General features: G+C 39.9%; 1 long non-coding RNA gene across 16 annotated transcripts in view; it reads left to right on the forward strand.

Moving 5' to 3' along the window:
- The window catches only part of LOC138759553 (uncharacterized), a 596,266-nt gene that overhangs the window by 253,261 nt on the left and 322,065 nt on the right, over positions 1–20,940 (forward strand). For 15 of the 16 annotated variants that reach the window (XR_011354926.1, XR_011354930.1, XR_011354928.1 and 12 more), the window contains 3 exons: positions 15,902–16,031; positions 16,254–16,323; positions 16,886–16,988. This is a non-coding gene — a long non-coding RNA (uncharacterized lncRNA). The remainder of the gene's footprint in view (positions 1–15,901; positions 16,032–16,253; positions 16,324–16,885; positions 16,989–20,940) is intronic. The other variant, XR_011354937.1, reaches the window with a different exon arrangement.

A 20,940-nucleotide genomic window follows, 5' to 3' on the forward strand; every position in this document is an offset into this window, starting at 1 on the left:
TGTTGTTCCTTTTCATTTCATTTTGTCCCCTGTTTTAAGCAGAATTCTTCACAATGAGGATGATCCCAAGATCACCTCTCTGTTTGAATCCCCACAACTGAATCTTTGAAAATGGGAACCAAGCTGTATGATTATTACATTCTGAGCATTGTTAAACAGCTATAAGCAGGTAACAGTAAGCCATGTATACTCAATACTCAATGTGCTGTGTGAGAGCTCCGTGCAGTGATAGGACCTTGTCCTTGACATTCAGGATTGTTCAAAAATATTCAGAAGCTTATAAAACAGCCATTGAATTAAATCCTTTAAAAAATTAAATAACTAATGCACATGAAAAATTAAAGCCTTAAAGACAATTATAGAGATTTATGTTAATATAATTGATTCTAAATATGTAAGCTAAATTATCCTGTCCAAGGCCCCTCTCCATTGAAATTAATGGTCTCACTGATTCTCACTCTGTCTAATCTTTCCCAGCTTCAGTGGGCAAAAGTACCACTGTAAACTGCAACAACTCCATGTTCCACAAGGAATGAATGGTCTGCGGTGGCTTCCCCATTCAGATGGGAATTCCTTGCTGGGTGGCATTTGGATGAGGGGAATGCTGGCAGTCTGCAACAGAACTTGCAAGTTCTGATGCATTAGCTGCACATGTGAATTTGGTGTGTGACGACTTGCAAAGTACCAACAAATGGCACTGTGCCAGTCCTGAAATTGCACAGTTTGAAGCTATTTCTAAAAAAAAGACAATGCTCTTCATTTTTTCAAGTTAATCTGAATTAAATGGGTTCCATTAACCTTCTGATAATATGCCTTTTGTAAACATTTCCTTATCATGTGGAACATAATAACTAAAAAAGTGTATAGATGATTTAAATATTCAGCTATTAAAACAATCTTTGAACCAGACACATGCCTTTCATTATCTGTTCAAAGGTTGATAAGTACTCGTACATAAAATGACATCGAAGGCAGACTATTTTGATCCGTTCCCATAGCTAAACTCCATTTATTTCAGCAATATAATCTGCTGACAGATTTTCACTTTTCCATTGGTCTATTTGTAAAACTGGAGATCTATCTGAATAGTTCATTCAAATACTAAAATAAATCTCATCAAATAGAATTAACTGTGATTCATTTTCTGCAGAGCCGTACTTCTCATTGGAAATAATTCAATAGACCAAAGTATATAAATTCAATGACTGGCCGAGAAAATACATTTCTTTACAACAAATTTAATCAATCTTTCCTCTGGTACCATTTCAAAACTGTAAGGTATATCACAACCTAGGAATTAAATTATGCAAGATTTCTGGAAACTCATTGCAATACATATTCCTCGGCAACTATCTGAGTAAATAACAGACAATTTTCTGCTGGCACCCAGATTGCGGTCAGTAGGAAAGCTTCAAAATTTGGAGCAGCTCCGTGAGGATTTTGTAATAAGCTTAATGTCTGAAATGTGTTTATTTCTTTCAAACTCCACTGTTCTAAAATATATAAATACGTATTTTGGCTGCAAGAGAGCTTCAGTTACCCATTTTTTTATACCTGTGGTTGAATATAGACCAAGGCAATTAAATATTCAGTATTTGTGGCAGCACCACTTTGAGGCCAAGAACAAATGAGGAACTGGGTAAGGCTAAATTTGGAGGTGGAGATAGAGAGGTGCAGCTGGAATTGGGCTCGTTGTACTGAAGAGAGAGACAAAGAGACCTGGAAGAATGGGATGGAAAAGAGAGAGACAAACAGACAGACAGACAGAGACAGAGACACAGAGAGAGAGAGAGAGAAGGGAGAATGGAGGGAGAGAGAAAGAGAGAGAATTAATACACAACAAAGTCAGGTTTTGGGGCTAGAGCAGTGATGAAGGCTTTTGTGGCTGGCACCTAAGGTAGTCAGAAGGATGGGACTATATTTGGGAAACTGAAGACTTTGTTGTGGAGCTCCTCTCCTCTCTTGATTCCACTACTCTATCAGGCTCAAGGTGGAAATCTGTAAGTCCCATCTCTTTCATTGCTGGAAACCTAGGCAGAAGCACCGGAAACCAAATTTAGACACTTTACTGAAGTACTCCAATCCTCCATGCCAGTCCTGGATGTCCAACACCATGTTAAAGATGGTGGATACATTGGATAAAATGCTGTGGCCACGTTGCCCATATTTGAGCTTCCAGCCTTTGCTAACACCTCTGCTACATGGGTTAGAGAGCGGTTAGGAGGTTTGAGGGAAGTAGTGGTTCATATAAAGGGCAGCTCTTCAATGAAGTCAAGCAACTAGCTCTATATGAAATCATGTCCAATTGCCTAATGTAATGCAGACATTAGAAACACCAATCAGGACCCAATCATTTCTTTAACAAAATTTTCCACAACTAAGGGAATGGAGACTTTATCTACTTAGGCCACGTATGTGCATTCAATCCTTCATGATAACTGAGCTGTGAAGCTGCTTGGCAACTCGATTAAAATTAAAATTCTGCACATCATATTTAAATACTATGTCAAGCTGCCAAAAAAGTACGTTAATGCTCCCAAAGACCCATGAATCTCTATTAGTAGCACCATTAGCTGCAATGCCCAGTGAAAATAAAGTACTCTGTTGTGAATGATATTGAAATTTTTTAATGATTTTTTGTTCTCTGCATGTGCTATAGGAAAATGTTGCTTGCAAGTTTGCAAGACCATGTTTTCATGATAAGTGTGAATATCAATTACCATCTATTTTTCTTTATCTTTCAAGCTCACTTCCAGTATTAATTTTTGTACCCTAAGAATTTATAAGCAGGGTAAATCAGCTATTTCAGAATACCTCGGGGGAGTAATGGAAGCTAGGCAAGGAGCCAAATAAAAACTTGCAGAACTGCTGGAGCAACTCAGCCCGTCTCACAATGTCCACAGAAGGTAAAGATCTATTACCAACATTTCAGGCCTGAGCCCCTCTTCAGGGAATACGGAAAAAACAGGAAGATGTTAGAAATAAAGACTGAAGACTGACAGAGGAGGAGTCAGGAGCACAAAAGGTGTTAATTGGATTTGATTTTGGCTCGGTGAAAGGAGACTGAGGAAAAAGGGAAGAGAGAGAGAGAGAGAGAGAGAGAGAGCTAGGGAAGAGAGAGACTTTTGCCAGACTACTCGACTGGAGCCAACCAATTAGAGTTTTAACTGGATAAACCCTATACTTTGGGTTCTCACCATAACCCAGCAAGGTACTTTTTTTAATTAAGATGATGAACATCAAATCTTGATGGCCAAATATCAAAACAATGTCAATTTTTATATAATGAATGATTCTGAACAGGAATCTGAAGCAGCATCAAGAGGTGTGGAAAATCTATTCCAGCCCCATCAAAGAAAACAGGCATTAATTGCCATAGAATCAGACACAGCCAAATCATGAGGCTCTCTTTATTGCTACATAGCAGGTGCCAGTATTTCATCAAATGTTGTACCTTTAATGCACAATAATGCTGTCACAAAAAAAATAATTTTCTGACATGTTCATGACAACAAAATCTGGTTCTGATTGCTTGGCGAGAAAAGATAGGAAGAATTGACAATATGTGTATAATGTGAAGAACTATTTCAGATGCACTGAATGAGTCTCTACTCGTGCTGATAGACACATCTTAACATAACATAACAATTACAGCACGGAAACAGGCCATTAGGCCCTTCTAGTCCGCACCGAACCCAACACCCCTCTCTAGTCCCACCTCCCTGCACAATGCCCATCACCCTCCATCTTCTTCTCATCCATAGACCTGTCCAACCTTTTCTTAAATAATACAATTGACTCCGCCGCCCGGAAGCTCATTCCACACGGCTACCACTCTCTGAGTCAAGAAGTTCCCCCTCATGTTACCTCTAAACCTCTGCCCCTTAATTCTTAACTCATGTCCTCTTGTTTTAATCTTTCCTCCTCTTAACGGAAATAGTCTATCCACATCCACTCTGTCTATCCCTTTCATAATCTTAAATACTTCTATCAAATCCCCTCTCAACCTTCTACGCTCCAAAGAATATAATGAAAATTGACCCAGAGGTATAAAGGGGAACAATTTTGTGAAATGGATAAATTCTTAATTGTGGTTAAGAATGAGCAATTGCATCATTTTATAATGGTAAATAGATGAAAATATCTCTCCAGCCATTTGGTTTCTAGGATTTATTATTTGTCAAGATTATTCTATCTGACTTGTGTCTGACTGTATTATGGACAAATGGATCTTATTGACAGATGCTTTCTCCAAAAGCAGAACACCTTGAGTGAGTGAACACATCACGACATTAGTGTTCTGACATCTATGTGTGAAACTATTGGTATTGTTCTGTTAACACGGGCTGCTATATTTTTCTTTCCATTTTTTGTTTTCTTTTCCGCGAGGGTGTTGGACAACGAAGAATTGATGTTTTCCACATATTATATTGATCAAAGCTGACTTATTGCATCTTTGGATAACAACCACCAAGTATTGTAACATCAGCTTTCATGGTTCCCTGATTAAATGAAGTCTGAGGCTATTCCTTAATGTCTGACATTTCACCGAGGTTGAACAAGCAGTGCATTAGGGGTGTGTTTCTGATCCTTGTACAATCTAAATGATTCAGTTATATCCAATATAAATGTCAATGTTTTGTGGGCTTATGGCTTTAAAAGCAAAGCTCCACAATTCCCTGAAATCTATTGATCTATCCCTGTAAATCCCATGCTATTGCCTGTCAATCTGAGTTAGTAAGTAGGATGCACTTCCTGGTAATGTGAATTAAAACATCACAATAGACATCAGGGTTAAGACCCATCTACATCATTTAATAAAATCACAGACCAACAGTGATGTGACCCTTCAAATCCTTTAACTCTGCTAAACATTTTCCAAAATCTAAAATGCATTCGGTTACTGTGTTCACTTTTCACTCCTTTTGATGTAAAAAATGACATTGACCATCAGTGATGGCACAAACAAGTGTTGGTGAAGCCTAATGTCTGCTTTATGCATTTTAAACTGCTAGCTTTACATTCTCCCCCTTATTCTGCAGGCTCCATCATTAATCTAAAAGTAAAAACACACAGAAAGGCTGGAGGAGCTTAGGCAGTCTGGCCGCCTCCATAGGAGGTAAAAGACCTATTGCCGAAGTTTTGGGCCTGAGGCCTTCTTCAAGGAATAAGCAAAGAACAGAAAGAATAAAGAGACTGAAGGCTGGCCAGGGGAGGAGTCCAGACCAACACCCAAAAGGTGTTAATTGGATATGATAAGAGGAGAGGTGAGAATTGATTTTGGCTCTGTGAAAGGAATCAGAGGGAAAAGGGAATTCTCCATCCCATTCCCTTGCTGATCATCTGTCCATGGTTCTCACGCACTGCAACCACCCACCAATTGCAGGAACAACACCTTATCTTCCTTGTGGGCACCCTCCAACCAAAAGGCATTAACATCGACTTCTCTGGTTTCCGTTGAAAAAACTCCATTCTTCTTCTCTCTGCCACCTTTCCCCTAATGCACTCTCTCTCTCTCTCTCTCTCTCTCTTTCCCTCTGCCTCCTTTCACAGCCTCTTCTCATATCCAATTACATCTTTTGTTGGTCTGGATTCCTCCCCGTTCCAATCTTTAGATTCTTTATTCTGACGCCTTCCTGTTCTTTGCTTCTTTGTTGAAGAAGGCGTCAGGCCCAAAACGTCGGAAATATATCTTTACCTCCTATGGACACTACAAGACTGGATGAGTTCCTCCAGCAACTCTGTGTGTGATTTGCTGCAATCAGTCCACTGCAGATTTTCATGTTTCACTCTATGATCAGTCTATCATGTAGCTCCTTACAAAATCATTTTAAATAACTCAATAATTAATATCAAGCATATCCATATGTAGAGCTCGTCGAAAGAACCAAAGACTTGTTGATCCAAACCAAGGCTTTTATTAGCAAAAGACCGGAGCTCTTCACAGGTGGCCGACCAGTCCAGAATGATCCGACCTGGCTAGGGACACAACCCTTTAAGGCCCAGACAATAGGCGTGGCTTAGCTCTCAGCCAATCGCTGTAAGCACAGTCTAGATACAGTAACTATATACACTATGTACATTGGTGATAGATCTGTACTATCACACCATATTCTTCTTTAACTCAGCAAGAAACTCAGTGAAGCAAGTTTTACTCTTTTGAAATTCAAATTTGGAAGTGCAAAGGGACTTGGGAGTCCTCGTGCAGGATAACCTAAAGGTTAACCACCAAGTTCGATCAGCAGTAAAGAAGGCGAATGCTATGTTGGCATCTGTTTCAAGGGGAATAGTGTATAAGGGTAAAGAAGTGTTGATGAGGCTCTATGGGGCACTAGTGAAACCTCATTTGGAATACTGTCTGCAATTTTGTGCCCCTTTATCTTAGAAAGGATGTAATAATGTTGGAGAGTGTGCAGAGAAGATTTACCAGGATGATTCCTGGAATGCAAGGGCTTCCCTATGAGGGAACGTTTAGCGGCTCTTGGACTGTATTCATTGGAGAATAGAAGAATGATAGGGGATCATTTTGAATGCTGAAAGGATTAGACAGAGTAGCTGTAAATAAGATGTTTCGCTTGGTGGGTGAATCTAAGACAAGATAGCACAGTCTTAGAATTAGAAGAGAGATAAAGGAGAAAATTCTTTTGCCAGAGGGTCGTGGATTTGTGGAATTTGTTGCCACATACACCTGTGGAGGCCCAATCACTGGGGGAGCTTAAGGGGAAATTGATAGGTATCTAGTTAGTCAGGGTACCAAGGGAGATGGGCAAAAGGCCAAAATTTGGAACTAGATGGGAGAATAGTGATGGGTTGAATGATCTACTTCTGATTCTTTTTCTTGCGATCTTGTGAAATCCATATAGAATATTCAATCTTTTGCTTTTGATTTTGTAGAGTTTTCGCCATTATTTTCTCTGCGATGTGTTAAGATGACTTTTCTCAGCTTCCTTCTTTTTCCGATGTGGTATCAGATTGATTACTCACTACTGCTCTGGGAGTCACTTATTTAAAAACAAATACTTCTGCTCTCTCCTTTCTGGATTCCATTGACCAGTGCAGTTGCAATCCATCCAGGCCAGGAATTTTAACCTCTCTGGGTTTATTTTATCAACTCTTTTTCTGGAGGCAAGTCCACGGATGTTCAGTCTGTGAAGGGACTCTCTTTTGTTTCTCTTTCTCTTACTATTAAGGGTACCGGGCAATGCTCAGGGCAACCTTTTGTTTACCTTATGGGAGACCATTCATGATATAAATAGACTTCATGATATAAATGAAGTATATCATTTATCTTGCATTTTTTTAAAAGAATTATAATTATATGTCAATAAAAGAAACCTTGAAACGTGAACTCTGAATATATATTGCGGAGAATCAATGGACTGGACTTCACTTGGCCCGGCAAGTACCATGTGGTCACGATGAATGATTCCAACTGCATAGGTGCTGACTTGTTACCGGGGTCACTGCTTCCAAGATCTGCATCTGGCTTCACATCATGGTGTCAAAGGCAGTGATGATTAGAGACAATTGGAAACGTGTACATTTTTCAATTAGGAAATTTAAAAAAAATTAAAGTATTAAAATGATATCATTTAAAGATATGTGAATCTTATAATTAATTAGAGCACAAATATACTGAAATATAAACAAAATGCCACTGTAAGATTACCTAAATATAGCTTTCAAATGAATTGGTACCTGCAGTCATTTTGTTTGGATCAGCAGAATTGAGAATGTAAGTTTTAAAGTCGTAACCAAAATAATAATATAGCAGAGAACAATCCATGGTATAAGTTGAGAATTCAGCAAGGCTAAAGAAGAAGAACAACAACTCCATATTTGGCTGACAGTAAAGGACCATTAATCTTTGGGTAAGGGTCATGACTCTGATTAATGAAAGCCAAGCAAATTTTAAGAAATCTGTATTTAAACGGAGACGTCTGTTTGAATGTTCTCGAAAACTGGAGGTTCTTTCTGCATAAATATGTGCTTTGTAAGGCACGAGGCAGACTCTCTTGGGGTGAGACTAGCTGCTCGTGGCAGTGTTTCTTGCTGTAACAGAGTACAGATACTGTACTCACACTTCGAAAAGTGATGAAAATTTTGTTTTTGCAGTGGTATGTATTCTTGCTTGCTTTCAAGCAACCTCAGGTCCACTTTAACAGAATAATTTGGCAGATTGCAGAGTGTGTTCGGTTTAGAATCTTTGAAACTTGCCAAACTTTTTGGAATCTCGTGCCAGCGGTGTTTTCATTTGTGGAGTCCTTGTTGAATTCCTCCTTACGTCCAAAAATAGTAGCTGAAGCTTAGTAAGAGCAAGGTGAGGAAGCCTTTAGCTGTAAAATACATCCTGAGTTTAAGCTATGCATGTTCTGCTGTTTTCCAATTTATGATCAAAACAGCCATTTCCGATGTTATTTTCAGTCTAAGAGAGAAAAATCCCAGCTTTAGTGACTCGAAGCATCACCTCAATGATTAAGGGAACCAGATCATTGATTAATCATACTCTGGGCCACTGTAGACTGGTCTGGTTTGGATGGCTGAGAAAAGGAATCAACTTTGTTTGTATCTTCTCTGTTTCATATGGATCTCACCACTATCCCATCCTTAAAGTACTCATGAAATTCCTTTATCATTTGCAAGATCAAACACACAAATTATCACAGTATTGGTTGAACCTGGAGGTCAGATAAAGACAAGCAAACTCATTCCCTTCTCGAATATGTACTCCATATCTGCCTTTCATAGGTCATAAAAACATAAGAAATAGGAGCAGGAGTTGGCCATCCGGCCCATCGAGCCAGCTCCATCATTCAAAGAGATCATGATTGATCTGATGATAGGCTCACTTGTTCACCGGTCACTGAAGACTAGCATGCAGGTTCAGAAAGCTGTGAAGAAGGCTAATAGCATGTTGGCTTTCATAAAGAGGGGATTGGAGTATAGGAACAGAGACGCCCTTCTGCAGTTGTACAGGGCCCTGGTAAGACCCCACCTGGAGTATTGCGTCCAGTTCTGGTCTCCAATTTTGAGGAAGGACATACTAGCTATAGAGGGTGTGCAGCGCAGATTTACAAGGTTAGTTCCAGGGATGGCGGGGTTGACATATGCTGAAAGGCTAGAAAAACTGGACTTGTAACCGATGGAGTTTAGAAGGATGAGGGGGGACATGATTGAGGTATACAAAATCATCAGGGGGATAGACAGGGTGAAGTCGGATTACTTGTTCCCAATGATGGGGGAGACGAGGACTAGAGGGCATAGTTTAAGAATACAGGGTAGGCCCTTTAGGATGGAGATGAGAAAACATTTTTTTACCCAGAGAAGTGTGAATCTGTGGAACGCTCTGCCACAGAGGGTGGTAGAGGCAGATTCGCAGATTATGTTCAAAAGAGAGTTAGATAAGACTCTAGTGGGCAAAGGAGTTAAGGGTTATGGGGATAAGGCTGGAAAGGGGTACTGATGGTAGTGATCAGCCATGATCTGTAAAATGGCGGTGCTGGCTCGACGGGCTGAAGGGCCTACTCCAGCTCCTATTGTCTATTGTCTAATACCTGCTTTTTCCCAATATCCCTTAAATCCTCTACTCTGTAGAAATCTATCCAACCTTATCTTAAAGGTATTTACTGAGGCAGGCTCCACTGTTTTAATGGACAGCGAATTCCATAGATTCACTACCATACAGGCAAAGCAGTCCCTCCTCGTCTCCGTTCTCAATCTACAACCCTGAATCTTGAATTCTTAACATTTTTCATCCAACCCTATCAAGAGACAAATTATTCATTTCTTGTGTGTGTGTGTGTGTGTGTGTGTGTGTGTGTGTGTGTGTGTGTGTGTGTGTGTGTGTGTGTGTGTAAGTTTGAATTTTCAGTAGCCAACCATTTCAATTCCCTTCACCATTCCTACACAGGCATGTCTGTCACCTGTCTAGTCCATTGCCAAGCTGAGGCCAAATGTAAACTTAAACCCAATGGCCTGAACATATTTTTTTTCTAATTTTGGTAACCCCCCCACCCCTGGTTCTACTGTTTCCATGTCTTCTTTACCTACTCCTGAACATAGTTTTCTCACTAATTTCCCTTCTAACCCACCCCCTCCCAACCACCTGTCCTTCACCTCTCCTACCTTCTGTCCAATCCCTTATCACAGCTTCTCCTCAGATTCTTTCCCACTTGAATTACTTGTAGGATCTTCCTACAAAGGATCCTGACCTGAAACATTAACTACCTATGGATGCTGCCTGGCCCACTGAGTTCATTCAGCAGCTCACTGTTTGCATGAGATTCCAGTATGTGTAGTTTTTATGTTTCCCAATTCATTTCTGCCTCCTGTTTCATTTACTTCAAAAATGTTTTGGACTACTCATCTATACTGTCAACAAATTTCATATTACTTCTCCACTGAATTTATTGAAAATATCATATATATCATCCCCAAGTTTATGGATTGTACGCATGGAAACAATTTCTCCATGGCTATGAATTTACAATTTTGTGACAGGACAATCTCTCTCGGAGCAAAGATTTTACATGCATCTCCACTGTCTGTAAGGAGTGTGTAGGTTCTTCCTGTGTCTGTGTGGGTTTCCTCCGGGTGCTCCAGTTTCCTTACCCCGTTCAAAATGTACCAAGTGTTGTAGGTCATTTGGGTGTAATTGGGTGGCACGAGCTCATGGGTCGACAGGGCCTGTTGCTGTGCTGTCTGTCAAAATTTTAATTCAGAAATTTAATTCCAAAGTTGCCTCCTCCCAGAATGCCCGAAAAGCATTAGTTTCTTTAAAAATTAAGAAATTGTCCAAGAAATTATGTGTTCATCATTTCTCAAAGACAGTTTTCTTACATATGGATGGATGAGCAAAGCTCTTCAAAGATTTGTGCATGAAGGAGCCCACAATTACTCTGTTCACAATGCAACTTTTGAAATGAATTTTATCTCTATTGATAAACAAACTTAGCGGCAGTGTCTTCCATATGAGAAGAGTAACTCTGTGTGTTCACTGTATGCCTGGTGCTTCAATGGATCCAACTAAGTGTAACATGGAGAAATCTGTTGTTGTGTACAAGTTTGCCCTAATCTGTTGAGGGATGCCAAATCATCGACACAGTAATTTTTTTCTCTTAAGCCAGCTATGATGTTTTTATATTAATATAAAATGATTAAATGGTTTAAATTAATTTTTTTAGCACGGTAGAAACCTCTGGCAGTTCATGAAACCACTGCACCCCAATTATACCCAATTGAGTTACCAATCCCATAGATTTTGAAGGGCAGGAGGAAACTCGTGCAGGTCACGGGGAGAAAGTACAAATTCCTTACAGAACCTGGGTGGTTGGCATTGTAATAGCATTGTGCTAACTGCTGTGCCTATTGTGTCAAGATTACATTGCTTGTGGTGCCGGTAGAGGACCCATGATTCGGCTCCTAGAACGCTTCCACCAGCGTTGTCTCCGCTCCATCCTCAACATCCATTGGAGCGCTTACATCCCTAACGTCGAAGTACTCGAGATGGCAGAGGTCGACAGCATCGAGTCCACGCTGCTGAAGATCCAGCTGCGCTGGATGGGTCACGTCTCCAGAATGGAGGACCATTGCCTTCCCAAGATCGTGTTATATGGCGAGCTCTCCACTGGCCACCGTGACAGAGGTGCACCAAAGAAGAGGTACAAGGACTGCCTAAAGAAATCTCTTGGTGCCTGCCACATTGACCACCGCCAATGGGCTGATAACGCCTCAAACCGTGCATCTTGGCGCCTCACAGTTTGGCGGGCAGCAACCTCCTTTGAAGAAGACCGCAGAGCCCACCTCACTGACAAAAGGCAAAGGAGGAAAAACCCAACACCCAACCCCAACCCACCAATTTTCCCCTGCAACCGCTGCAATCGTGTCTGCCTGTCCCGCATCGGACTTGTCAGCCACAAACGAGCCTGCAGCTGACGTGGACTTTTTACCCCCTCCATAAATCTTCGTCCGCGAAGCCAAGCCAAAGAAAAACATTGCTTGTGCATTCTTGCCATGAGTTCCCAACCGAGGGCAATCAACAAATTTCCTGAAAAGGTTAAATGCTACTTCAACCAGATTAAAATGAAACTTAATCTTGAAATTCATTCTAGCAACTGGAAATAGATTAGAAAAATAAGACAGAGGCAGGAGCTGAATATTGGTGGAACTTTTAACTTACAAAATAAAGAAAAGCAGAAGTTCTGCTTTTCTTTTAAAGATAAAATATTGATTTGTATAAAGTGAAAATTATGGTGGCTTTAGGCCTTTGATTTGACCAATAAACCCTATGGGGCAGTTGTAAAACTGTAAAAAAATAAAAAGAGTGTTTAAAAGAATTTGTCAAACTGTCTCCTATCTGTCACCTCCCCAAAACATGTAACTTCACATTAGATTCTCTAAGCTGTAAGGTACTATTTGAGAGATATCTCACTGTGAAACATGAAAACTGGACGCTGGTTTAGATTTCATTGCCAATGCTCTTTGATCAGACCCATTGCATGGTTTGGACTATGCTTTCAAATAACAGGGAGGTGAAAAGAATTTGCTGCGATTTGTGTGCAAATACTGTAGCAACATGAGGCAAGCACTGAATCAAAAAAAAAATGTGCTGATGTTCACCACTTACCAAAAAATTCCATCTTGTACTTTGCCTTGATGTTGAAAAGCATTTGCTACCATGACTCTCTTGCATTGTACTGTAATAACAAAATGAAGATTGAAGTTATCTTTCTCATTAAAATCTTCATTTCTTTCTAATAATGTGATAGGTTTTAATTCCTGCCACCTGGTTCTGAAAGCTATTCCAGGTTGGAAACCTTGTTCTTTCAGATTTTAGTTGTTAGCAGTTTTTAAAAAAAAAAACAATTTAAACTCTTCTGGAGGATTAATCACAGCTTGTTGAAGATTTCCAAAGTAGATCTATTCCTATAAAGGTACAAGTGCGTCATGTATACTTGCAAATTTGACACATAAATTGAACTTTTGCCTCAATAACATTAAAAAGGACAAAAACATAAAAATCACTTCCTTGTGTTTGCATTTCAATGGGGCTTTGTGTAACAACACATCATTTAAAGAAGGATTGTAATTCAGTTAAGTTCATCCCAGTAGTCAATATAAAAGTACAGCTGAACAATTTATATCCCAATCTCTGGGAATTGGTTTAACATAAAGCTTTGCAAAAATATGTATAACTAGCAATCATAGGGTTATTTACTTCAAACCAAATGTGCATAGTTGTTTGAGAAATCAGTTAACATTCACGATGATGAAGCTTAATTTTTCTTACCTTGAAATTGTAATGTGCGAAATTACATTTTCTCCATTAAGGCTACAGTTAAATATTGCTGGATCAGTTTTGGGAGGACTGAGATGTGTATCAAAAATTTGCAGGACCAGAGGATTTTATGAATGTGCCAAAGTTAAACTGGCATATTCAAAGCTCAGATTCAGATTTATTGTCAGAGTGCATACATGATATCACATATAACTCTGAGATTCCTTTTCTGCAGGCGAGGTAGAATTACCACTTATTGGTAGCGCAAAGAAAAACTGTTGGAAGTGAATACGTGTAAACAAATAAAGAACTGTAAACAGATAACAAATGTAAACAAACTAACCCCGTGCAATACAGAGAGAATAAAAAAATTAATAAAGTGCACAAGGAAGATTCCTTAAATGAGTCCCTGATTGAGTTTGTCGTTGAGGAGTCTGATGGTGGAGGGGTAGAAGCTGTTCCTGAACTTGATGGTGCAAGTCTTGTCGTACCTATACCTCTTTCCTGATGGCAGCAATGAGAACAGAGGGTGTTCTGGGTGGTGTGAGTCTTTGATGCTCTCCAATGGCAGCGTTCCCTGCAGATGTTGTCGATAGTGAGGAGGGTTTTTCCTGTGATGTCCTAGGCTGTGTCCACAACCTTTTGTAGGGCTTTATGTTCAGGGGTATTGGTATTCCCATACCAGGGCATGACGTAGCCGGTCAGCACACTTTCCACCAAATATTTGTAGAAATTTGCCAAGGTTTCTGATGTCATACCAAACCTCAGCAAACTCTTGAGGAAGTAGAGGCACTGATGCACTTTTTTCATGATGTCTTTAGTGTGTTTGATCCAGGAAAGATCATCCAAGATAGTGAGTCCCAACACTACTGGAATACATGCAACAGGATACACCGAGACTTGGCACAGGTGTGACAGAATATAGATATGTTTTTGGGAGATAAATTGGGAAAGGTTTGTTAGTGTAGGTCACATACAAACACTTTAAAACAGATCTTATTTAAAATACTGGAGCTCTGCTAATGCTAGACATGTCAGGGCCTTAGAGCTTTGCAAAAACTTTGGAGAGTGCCAAAGAGACTTCACTAATGGATTGTTGTTTACAGAAAGACAACAGATGAAAGAGCTTGTCGGAGCTGCAGACAGTCTGGAGGGGATCTTGCTGTTCTAAGAGGGTCATGTGGCTTTGCAAGCAGAGGGAGTCAAACACACACACACTCAGATCAGTTCTACAGTTTTACAGTCAGCAGCAGCAAATGGGACTGGAACAGGACAAGCTGGCAAGCTTGTGGAAAACCCCATTTGGAAGACGAGTTGTATGTGTTTAGTTCAGCCTGGTCAAAACCCTTGTGGTTCATGCAAGAGGAAAAGCCTGGCTGTCTAATGTTTCACTTGAAATAGGAGAAACAAGAAGGAACTCTGTGGTGAACTGAAAGAAAAAGGTTATCATCTGGAGAACCCTGAGGGGGCAAGTTTCTTCAGCAAGACACTGAAGTGGATGATTTAAAAAAGTAAATCAGTTGTGGGTGTCCTAGAACAACAAATCTCTCTCTGAAAACTGACAAGAACCTTCTTGAGCGGGAACCATTTACCTTTCAAGGACCAAAGCCTGGTGAACTTTATAAATGTTAAATTCTGTGCACAGTATAAGAATTGCCTGCAACCAGTGAACTTGGAGGAGTGAGAAGTGAGATTGGACTGTGAACCAAAGAACTTTTCTGAACTTACACACACATTATATATATATGTGTGCTTAGAATTAGAAGGAGGTTAAATTAATAATAATAAGATAAAGTTTGATCCTGTTTTCATGTTTAAAGATAATTAAAAGCAACTTTTGTTTAAGTAACTATTTGTCTTAGTGAGTTTCTATTGCTGCTGGGTTTGGGGTCCTCTGGGCTCATAATAATACCTATTCCAATTCAATCATATCCTTCCAATAGTGTGGTGACCAGAACTCCTGCTACAGCCTTACTAATATTTTATGGTGATACCATAACTTTGTTATTCTTATGTCCTATGCCCGGGATAATGAAGGCAAATACTCCTCAGTAAAAATATGACCACCTTTTGCCAGAGAGACCACACCTGCGTACAAGATTCTAGTTGCAGTCATAACAGGGCCCTACATTCTCTCTATCCCTCTCTCTGGGAGAACAAACATCTGATTTAACATTTCTTTTCAGCAGCTGAGATCAGAAATTCTACAGAACAAGTGAGACAACCTGTACTTTGCATCTATTTGCTCCTTGCCTACTTCGAGTTAAAGTGCATTAATAAAATTCCACTGCTCCATCAGATATGGTTTAGATCTACAGTGTGTATATTGGAAGCACCCCCCCCCCCCCCCTTTATACAAGTGACCTGATCCTGATGACTTGGAAGGGATGGCCATATTACACTTTGAAGCAAGGTTTAGATATTGTGCCAGTCTGTAGTGGAGAGTCTACTTTGCAGGCAGTGTGTTGTGAGTTTTCAGTATTTTATTTCTTTCTGTGCTTGGAATTTTGGCTCCTCAGTAAACTTACCAAATGCAAATTTGTTATCAGAAATAGAAATGATGGTGATGTTTAAAGCAAGGTATTGGGAACTAACTATATCCACTGATAATCTCTTCATTTCCAGCAATGCTTCAGAACTATTTTCCAGCATTACCAGTTTTCAAAAAGTCACTTCGAACATAACCAGCATCTGTCTACTCAGCATTAACGAGCAGTGACCAAACAGCACCAAGGCTGCAAGAAATTATGCTCAAGTAATTCATATTTTAATAGTTTGAGATTGTTTGGTTTTTAAGCTTGTCATAATCTTTTGTAGCAGGCTCTCTGCATTTGCTATTTAAAGCTTCCAAAATATGCTTGTATTGTGAGATTTTAGCTTCCTTGGAAGTTATTTTAATCTTGACAGTAAACATACACATCAGCAATATGCAGGCAATGTGCTGTGCATGTACAATATATTCTCCTTTATCTTTCAGTTGGAGATGAGGCAGCTGTGTCTCCTGCAGTCAGTGATGAATGAAGAAGAGAGGGGTACTTTGCAGAAAGGTGTGTGGAAATCAGTAAATGAAAATGACTGGAGATAAATGGAGCTGAGACACTGAGGAAGAGCTCCCGTATATGTTGAGAACCATCTTTGTAATAAAACAATTTATTGCATTACTGTGTGGAAGAAAACAGATATAACTATGCAATAAAGTAGCTTCAGTGTTTGAGAGCAAACTACATTAATTGATTTTCTGACAATGGCAAGATTAGAGATGTGCACCATAAGATCTGTCATCATTGCACTGATTGTAAAAATTTTGCATAATTTCCCCCTGGATTTATAAATAGAAACTCTACAGTGTGCAATGAGATTGAGGAGAGGTGAGGTATCCTATGGGCATTGCCAGGGTGCAAAGTGAATTGTATACACATTGTGTAACTCCAAGGGACAATGACACTGTAGGTTCCAACAAGGGGAGTAAAACTAGAGAGGGCTTGATAAATTCAGGAATTTACATCTGTCTGACATGTTGCCTAAAATTATTCCTATTAATTTATTTTGGAGGAGTTCTAAAATTTTCCATCAATTTTAAGTTGTGTTAACTCTCACCCTGCCCTGCAGCCATTTCCACACATTCTTGCTGATCACCCTCACCAGAGCTTGACCCAGTGTGGGCAAACATGATGCCAATCACAACTTCGAAGTGGAGCTGAAAGGAGGGCAGGTGAGCAGGACATCTTGGATGTTGGAGTTCATTCGTAAATCTGAAACAACGCTTGTGTCATTCACTGAGAACGGATTTTTAGCTGCAGATGCTCAACTTGTTAGCAGTAAAGTTGATTATTAATTTTGTCCATGTATTGACATATGTTTAAAGAACTGATCTATGAATTATAAATTACTACTCCTGTCAAGCTAACTGCATCACTGACTCTTATGGGTGTGTTAGCTGATGTTAATCTCAGAAATCACAATGGCCATTGATTTTAATAAGGTAATTTAGAGTTGAATTGGAAGAGTTAGTAACTGGGTAATTGAGTTAATTGTCAGGGACCAATATAAAAGAGGGGTAACTGAAGGAGCAGCCAATGTGGAGTGGCCCAGTGTAGCTTTGGCAAGCAGAGGCTGAGAAAGAGGTAGTTACTTTCTCCCAGAAGAGATAAGCCTAGGTGAGATAGTTTAAATCCTTTAATTAAAGTAAGATAATGGAATTGGCTAGGGTACTGGGTTGCCTTGATTGTGTGATGTGGGAAATCTGGGACAGTCCCTGATGACTGAACCTGCAGAAGGTGCATCCAACTGGAGCTCCTTCTGATCCGTGTGAGGAACTGGTTCTTGAGGGAGGCAGAGGTTGTGTAGATAGGATTATCAGGGAGGTGGTCACCCCTATCATTCCAGCAGGTAGCTGGGTGACTGTCAAGAGAGGGAAGGGGGAGATGCCCCTGGTTGGTGGTTGTCCCCATCAACAACAGGTATACTGTTGGTGGAGACCTACAAGGGTCAAGTTGAGGTTGGAATGTCTCTGGTGCAGAGGCTGGCTCAGAAGGGAAGGGAGGGGGTGAGAAGAGGAGAATGATAGTGATTGGGGGCTAATTGGTTAGGGGAGTGGAGAGGAGGCATGATGGATGAGATTGAAGGAAGAGGAATGAGATTGTTCAAATTAATGAAGGCGAGGGGATGGTAAAAGCAGATGGTAATCAGATGAGTGAATGTGGGGGACATTGTCAAGTGTCTTTATTTCAATGCGAGGAGCATTCTAAGCAAGGTGGATGAGCTTTGGAGCATGGATTGACACATGGAAAAAATGATATTGTTTCCATCAGTGAAACTTGGCTGCAGGAAGGGGCATGATTAGCAACTAAGTGTTCCAGGATTCTGTTCTTTTAGGTGTGATAGAACAGGTGATAAAAGATGGAGGAGTCACATTTCTTGTTAGAGAAAACATTACAGCAGTGCTGTGTCAGGATGGACTGGAGGGCTCATCCAATGAGACTTTAGGTAGAATTGATGAAAGGGAAAGGCATGAAAACACTAATGGGGATGTATAATAGACCCCTAATGGACAGAGGGAGTTGTAGGAGCAAATTTGTAAGGAGATAGCATATGTGTGTAATAAACATAAGGTGGCGATTGTCGGAGATTTTAGCTTTCCACCCATTGACTGGGATGCCCATACTGTAAAGAGCTGGATGGGTTGGAGTTTGTCAAATGTGTTCAGGAAAGTTTTCTAAATTAATATATAGGTGAATCAACTAGAAGGGGGACTGTATTTGATCTCCTATTAGGTAATGAGATAGGTCAGATGACAGGTTTGTATGGGAAACACTTGGAGTCTAGTAATCATAATTCTATTAGTTTTAGGTTCATTATGGAGAAGGATGGGGCTGGGCCTATGGTTGAGATTCTTGATTGGAACAAGACTAATTTTGAATTTAGAAGGCGTGGATTAAATAATTTATTTTCTAGGAAGGATGCAACAGATAAACGGAGGATATTTAAAGGGGAAATTTTGAAAGTACAGAGTCAGTATGTCCTGTGAGGATTAAAGGAAAGGTTAGAACATATAGGGAGCCTTGGTTTTCAAGGGATATTGGGAATTTGGTTTGGAGGGGAAGTGATGTACAAAATAGGCATAGATAGCAGGGAATAGATGAGGTGCTTGAGGAATATAGAGTGTAAAAAAAAAAAATAAAAAAAAAAAATAATAAAAAAAAAAATAAAGAAACTAGGAAAGCTAAAAGATGTGAGGCTACTTTGGCAGGCAAGGTAAAAATAAAAGGGTTTCTAAAGGTACAATTTTTTTTTAAAAGGATTAAAATGGGTCTATTGAAGACAAGAGGGGTGGGCTAAGTGAGGAGTCAGAAGAGATGGGGGGATTATAAATTTCAGTATTCACTAAGGGAAGGAATATTGAGTCAGTTAAAGTAAGAAAAGTTGGTCATGAGGTCATGGAAAATATACAGATTAATGAGGAGGTAGCACTGGCTAGGAGAGAATCTCTGGTTCCTGACAAGATAGTCCCTAGGACCTTGAGGGAGGTTAGTGTAGAAATAGCAGGGGCTCTGACAGAAATATTTTAAAATGTCATTCTCCACGGGGGAGGTGCTGGAGGATTGGAAAGTAGCTCATGTTCCACTTTTTTTAAAAGGCTCTAAAAGTAAACTGGATAATTATAAGCCTGTGAGGTCTGATGTCGGTGGTCGGTAAATTAATGGAGCGTGTTCTTGGGGATGGAATATACAATTATTTGGATAACCAGGGATTGATTAGGAGTAGTCAACATGGTTTTGTGTGGTAGATTATGTTTAACAAATCTTATAGAATTTTTTGAGGTGATTACGAAGATAGTTGATGATGTTGTGGATGTTGTCTAGATGAACTTTAGTGAGGCCTTTAAAAGGCTCTGCGTAAAAGGTTAGTTATGAAGTTTCAATCATTAGGAATAAATGTTGAAGTAGTGAAATGGATTCAACAATAATTGGGTGGGAGATGCCAGAGAGTAGTGGTGGAAAATTGTTTATCAACTTGGAGGCCAGTGACTCGTGGGATCAGTACTGGGTCCACTGTTTGTCATTTGTATTAATGATCTGGATGATCGTGCGGAAAATTGGATTAGTAAGTATGCAAATAATATTAAGGTTGGTGTTGTGGATGGTGAGAAAGGCTTTAAAAATACTTGTCCCTACCTATTATGGGATATAGGCCAGTTAGAAGAGTGGGCTGAAAGAAAGATGGCAGATGAAGTTTAATACTGAGAAGTGTGAGGTGCTACATTTTGGTAGGAATAATTAACAAAGGTCATGTATTTTAACGGTAGACCATTGAGGAGTGCAGTAGAACAAAGATTTAAGAATTCTGGTACATAATTCCCTTAAACTGAAGTCGTATGTTGTTGGGGTGATAAAGAATGCTTTTGGTATTTTGGCCTTCATAAACCAGATTATTGAGTACAGGAGTTGGGATCTAATGTTAGTTGTACAAGGCAATGGTAAGGCCAAATGTAGAATATTGCATGCCATTTTGGTTGCTGAATTATAGGAAGGACATCAACAAAATAGAGAGCAGAGGAGAATTACAAGAATGTTGCGTGGGTTTGAGTTACAGGAAAAGGTTAGAAAGGCTAGGACTTTCTTCTCTGGAATGTAGAAGAATGAAGGATTTCCTAAAGGTATCTAAAACTGAGGGGGACAATAAATGTGGATAAGGATTTTTTTTCCCTTGACATGGAGGGGGAGGTGTAGATTCAAACAAGAGGATTGGATTGAGATTGAAGGGTGAAAAGTACAGGAGAAACGAGGGGGAATTTCTTCACTCAGGGTGGTGGGTGTGTGGAATGATATTCGAGCCAAAGGGATAGATGTGGACTTGATTAATGAATGAGAAGTTGGATAGGTATATGTGCAAGAGGGGGGTATGGAAGGTTATGGAGTGGGTGTGGGTCATTGGGACTAGGTGGGAGAAGGAGTTCTGCATGGACTTGAAGGGCTGAACTGGCCTGTTTCTCTGGTGTAATTGTAAAATGATGTCTAAACTGTCAGAATAATGGGAGAATGGCACAAACATCTCAGAACAATATGGAGCATTAATGGCCTGAATCAATTACTTTTGAAGTTCTACTTTTATTCGACCTTTCAGTGTTCCTGGAAAATAAATCTCATTTGTAAGAGTGCCTATCA

The sequence above is a fragment of the Narcine bancroftii genome, chromosome 3 (genome assembly GCF_036971445.1).
Source record: "Narcine bancroftii isolate sNarBan1 chromosome 3, sNarBan1.hap1, whole genome shotgun sequence".
NCBI classification, from domain to species: Eukaryota; Metazoa; Chordata; class Chondrichthyes; order Torpediniformes; family Narcinidae; genus Narcine; species Narcine bancroftii.